Source organism: Triticum aestivum, chromosome 2B (assembly GCF_018294505.1).
Source record: "Triticum aestivum cultivar Chinese Spring chromosome 2B, IWGSC CS RefSeq v2.1, whole genome shotgun sequence".
NCBI classification, from domain to species: domain Eukaryota; kingdom Viridiplantae; phylum Streptophyta; class Magnoliopsida; order Poales; family Poaceae; genus Triticum; species Triticum aestivum.
In genome coordinates this window covers 15,310,060-15,315,809 of record NC_057798.1, presented here as the reverse complement: position 1 = coordinate 15,315,809, position 5,750 = coordinate 15,310,060, and the positions used below count along the sequence as shown (strand labels likewise).

General features: G+C 51.8%; 1 pseudogene; it reads right to left on the bottom strand.

The window, feature by feature from the left end:
• Positions 1-1,740: 1,740 nt before the first annotated feature.
• Positions 1,741-5,750, bottom strand: part of LOC123038756 (UDP-glucose flavonoid 3-O-glucosyltransferase 7-like) — a 7,849-nt pseudogene continuing 3,839 nt past the window's right edge.

Genomic DNA, 5,750 nt, shown 5'->3' with positions numbered 1-5,750 from the left:
GCGGATCTCGGGTAGGTGGTCCCGAACTGTGCGTCTAAGGCTAATGGTAACAGGAGGCGGGGGACGCAATGTTTACCCAGGTTCAGGCCCTCTCTATGGAGGTAATACCCTACTTCCACTTGATTGATCTTGATGATATGAGTATTACAAGAGTTGGTCTACCATGAGATCGTAGAGGCTAACCCTAGAAGTAGCCTATGATTATGGTTGTTGTTATCCTACTGACTAAACACTCCGGTTTATATAGACACCGGAGGGGGCTAGGGTTACACAGAGTCGGTTACAGAGAAGGGAATCTACATATCCAAATTGCCAAGCTTGCCTTCCACGCAAAGGAGAGTCCCACCCGGACACGTGACGAAGTCTTCAATCTTGTATCTTCATAGTCCAACAGTCCTGCATACGCATATAGTCCGGCTGTCCTAAGACCCCGTAATCCAGGAATCCTCAGAGGGGACGCCACCACCACCATGTTCGGATCCAGGCCAGCTGTCGCCATCGCCACCGCCAAGATCTCATCCGAGCCGGCAGCCGCCGCCACCACCGCCGCCGGTCATGCCCAGCCCTACCTCCATCCTCTGGCCACGCCCATCCGATCGCCACATCACGTCCAGCAGAACACCCGCGCTGCCAAGCACCGCCGCCGGGAGCCACTGCGTCGCCGTGCCTTGGACCAGGCTGGCGTCCTCGCTGAAGCCATCGTCCCGCGCCGCGCGGCCTCGAGCAAGGAGAGGAAAGATCCCCGCCTCAACCTACGCCGACCAGATCGGCGGCGCGCATCGACGGCGGCGAGGGAGGAATCTGGAGGAGGGCCTAGCCCGGCGGCGGCGAGATCTGGCCCCCTCGGTCGCTCGCGGGAGCGACGCGAGGGGGTACGTGAGGCAGGAAAAAACGTAAAAGGAGCCCAAGGCAATACAAAGATAAGTAAATATACGTGCAAAATTCTCTGTGGAATGATGATTAATTTGAACCTAGCTACTGAAAATATTAGAAATACTACTCAAACCTTTTAATGCCGGTTGGACTGTTGGCTTGTCCTTGCCACATGTTTGGACATTTAGACAAGTATTTGTGTGTACAGTTTAGACACGTGCCCCTGGAGACTTCTGCCCCTGGAGACTTTTCCACATTGGAAAGAGTCTATCTGAGACTTGTTTGGCAGTGGCCACTTAATTTGTCCAGAGACTTTTGATTCAAAGACGAAACAAAAGCAATTTGCATAATGCTATTTTCCTTCCCATATTTACCCTACTGTGGAGACCAACATGAGGCCAGTCCTAAACTATCAAAAATGCACGAGCATGCAACAGTTTTCGATTAAAGATTGAACAACGGAGCAAATGTACAAGCAAACTGGTTACATGTCCTCTGGAAGATTACTCATATGTCATGTAAAAAAGAGTCCAATGGTAGAAAATTGCAAAGCTAATGAACAATAATTAATTTTGGCCCACCATGAATACTAACTACTGGTGCATTTTCCATGCTTCTTGTACTCCACGTTTTAACCACCCACTTGTCCCAGTCAAAGTCACATGGATACTTTTCCATTTTGCCAAGAATCTCCTTTGGCCATGCCCAATCAGAGGAGAAGGTGGTGCAGAGGTTGCAACACCTCCTGATGAGAGCTGGCACCATCATTGAGGAGGCAGACACGCGATACATAACCAACTCCAGGATGATGATGCAGGTCAAGACACTCTTAGAGGCCATGTACCACGGATATAGTGTGCTGGAAAAATTGAGGTATTGTGCCCTCCAAGACAGTGCAGGCTCCGACAAGGCTAGCATCAATGACTCGTCTAGCAGCAGCTTGCAATTCATTCCTTTCAAGCGTTCTCGAACAACATCCAAGAAGGATGACAAGGCAATGTGCCTCGAGTCACATGGTGCCTTGGAACGCTTAGAAAATGCTATTGCTAATATGGTAGAATTTATAGTTCTTCTGGGTGGATGCGAGCGCATGTCCCGTAGGCCATATGACGTTTATCTTTACACTGACAATTTCATGTTCGGCCGACGCGCTGAGAAGCAAAAGCCGTTGAGCTTCTTGTTGGAGAACAACAACTCTCCTGGTGATCATGCACTTGCAGTTCTTCCAATCATATGTGGTGTTGACGTTGGAAAGAAAACCTTGGTTGCTCATGTGTGTGGCGACGAAAGGCTAAGCTCACGCTTCTCCTCTATTTTGCGCTTGAATGGACACAACCTCTTGACCATACTTGACCATGGAAGGACCATGTCTGTGACGATGTTGGTAATTATTGAGTTTGCTTCTGATGTAGGTGACGATGAATGGAAAATGTTTCACTCGTTTCTCATAAGAATGAGCAGAGGAAGCAAGATCATCATCATAAGTAAACTTAAAAGGTTAGCCCAGTTTGGATCAGTGCAGCCTATTTTTCTAAGTGTTCTGTCTTATAACGAGTTGAGATGCCTTTTCAAGAAACTGGCATTCGGGAGTGTAGACCTTGCAGAACATCCACGGCTAGTACAAATAGCAGATGATTTTTCCAAGGTGTTGTACATTGTGCCAAGTACACTTCTTGCAACAAATACACTAGCGCATGTCTTGAGAAAGAACCTCAGTGTTCGGTTTTGGCTCTGCATATTGGACAAGGTGATAAGATATGCCAAAAGAAATGTCTCCACATATGGTGTGCACCCAAACATGCTTTTCGAAGAAGGCCATCATGTGGACATAACAGGTATTGCGCTGCATACACTTGGTGAACTTATGAGAGACCCACAGGAAGTTTTTGCCCGAGAGGTCAAGGCCGCGGGCGAGCTCCCGCGTCTGCTCCGGCGAGAAGCTGGTCATTGTGCCAAAGGAGACGTACACCACCGAGCTGGCCGGCTTCTTGTCGAGCCACCGCAGGCACGCGATGGCCTCAGGCGAGAGTGCACCAGCAACGGTGCCTCTTGACGCCACATCCTTCCCGCTGCCGCTTGCGAGCGCAACCGGGCCGACAAGCCAGGCTCGGGGTGGAGTGTGGCGCGGTAGTGCTCGGAGTAGGCCAGCTCCAGCTCATGGAAGCTGTTGAAGAGCTCGCCATAGCTCCGCTGATCGGTGGCGTGGATGAGCTGGAACAATGCCCACTCATGTGTCAGGGTGGACACGGTCCGGGCGGGTCCGGTCCAGGACCGAGCCGCTGTTTGGACCGGCCGACGGCGAGCCGGACCGGACCGGACCGACCAGCCGAGCGGTCCTGTTTTCCTGCACCGGACCGAACAGGCAAAAGCCCGGTCTGGACCGACGGACCGACCAGCAACCCATCGGCGGCGAGGTGGTGACCATGTGGTCGACAAGAGAAGGCTGCTGGCCACATTCAGAAGGGGGAACAGAGTAGAAAGGTGCAGTGACTCACGGCAAACTTGATGGCGGGGTCGAGGAGGCCGGGGAAGCAGCTACGACGACGTAATGGACGACGCATGACGGCGGCTGGACTTGGGGATGGAGGATGATGGTGACGGCTTTGGTGCCCATTCGGCCGATTCCTTGCACTAGGAAGTAGATCTGAAGGTGGCGGAGCTACTGGACAAGGTGGTTCGTCGCGGGCAGGCCGACGGCCGTGCGTGCTGTGCGCCGGTGGCCCTCAATGTTCTGCGCGGTGGCATGCATGCTCGGGCAAGGCGAGGTGGCACTGTAAGAGAGGAGAGGGGCGACGTCAACGAGTTGGGAGGGATGGAGAGGAGAGATCGGGCGAGTGGTGGGCCTAGTGACGACGGTGGCGGCGCTCGCCGGTGGGATGGGAGAGGGATAAGGCGCCGTCACCGCCCGCCTTGAACTGGACGAGGACCGGGTCTATTCTCTCTCTTCCTTCTCTCTCTCTATGCGGTGCGTGCCCTAGTTCACAGATGTTGGAGCTGGACTGGGCCAAGATTCGGTCCGCTCGGTTAGCCCGGTTAAAAACAGGACCGGACCAAAGCTTTATCGGGCCTGATTCCTGAGCTCGGACCGACCAACTTTTTTGACGATCCAGGACCGTACGGTCCGGTCCTTAACGGGCCGCGAGCCGGGCCAAAAGCCCGCTCGTCACGTCCAGGCTTACTCATGTGGCCGCTTCGCAGGGTCCATCATCTGGCTCCGCAGCTCCACCACCCGGTGTGGCAGCCTCGGCAGGGAGACGATCGTCGGAGCACACCTCGAATGTTGGAAATTGGTCCTCAGGATCGATCACATCAGAATAACACGAACACACGTGCACAAAAACTGATAGCCAAAGGGCCCTTGTCCTGCCCACTTTTTCCCCTCTTTATTTATTTTTCTCCTTTTTTCACTCACGCGGTTACAGAACTCACCAATACCCTGTCCATATATACACACAGGGACGCCTTAGCTAGCCGGACACAAATCCTATTCGAACACCAACTCCAAATACCATACGCCAAAGCTTGCTCTAACCGGACTGGCAAAGGCCCATACTTTCCTAATTACCGGCCACGCTGATCGCACTTCATACTTATCCTAAGGCTGGTCATAGTGGAGAGTAACTTAGACTAATAACAAGCATATGTTACTAGTCTATGTTACTACCTTTATAGTGCATAGTATCATACATTAGTATCAAAGATGGTCTTATTTATTGCCATGCGTGACACATAGTAGCATCACATTTATCATGTTAAGGTATCTACCTATGTTACTATAACCATTTTTTTTAATTGCCTGCCACATAAGCATGTTTGCGAGTCCCAAGTGCTTGATACTATTTATGTTACCCCCACTATGGCCAGCCTAACAGGACTCAAACATGACTATATGTACTGGTAATCTCAAACTTACCTAATTAATAATAACTTATGTTTGGATTACCTAACATCGAACGGGTTGCTGCAAAGCATGGCTTCCGTGCAGGAACGGGTGAACATGCTGGTGCAGAGGAACGTGATGCGCGGGATGCCATCCTCCGAGTCGTCGTCCACGGACCAGTGGAAGATACCGTGGGAGACAACGGCGTCGATCTCGTCATGGTGGTCGGACATGAAGCGGCGGAAGGGCTCCCAGAGCAGCTCTGCCATCCGAAGGAATCTATCGTTGTAGTCCTTGTATGTCAGGCCCGTCCCGCTCTCAACGCTAAGGGGAAGCTCGACGTTAGGGAAAGGAACGATGACAGCATCCACCACCCCTAGGGAAGCGCCCTTGTTGTTGTTGGCATGGTCAACGACGGAGCAGATAATTTTTTTTTGAGGGGAAATCACGCCACTTTATTTAAACAAAACTAGGAATCTTGTCTGCAATTACATCAAGCAAACAATCTGGTGGGGAACCCACCCAAATCTCCGATCGATTATCACCTACGCCTACTTTAGCAAGCTTATGAGAGGCTACATTCCCTGAACGACGCACCCAAGAAACTTTGGCATCCACCAACGTGTTGAGCATCGTCTTGATTTCCTGCACCCAAGGCCCTATTGCTGATAAACTCTTGTCTGGACAATTAAGCATCTGCACCACAGCTTGGCTGTCCAACTCGAAATGAGCTCTCTGGATATGAACATTGATCGCCATCTGTACAGCTTGCCTGCAAGCCAATACTTCCACCGTCTCAGGATCTACAATATTGGGGAAGAAATGGCAAAGAGCGGTTCTAAACGCTCCATTGTGGTCTGACCAAGCGGTCGAGTGGAGCCGCCTCTCGGAATCCATGGATCAGGGTGGATGTTGATACTCGCACCCGAGCCCACGGAGCAGATGGTAGATGGTAGATGCCTGGAAGGGCGTGGTGAGGATGGTGCACCTGAGCGGC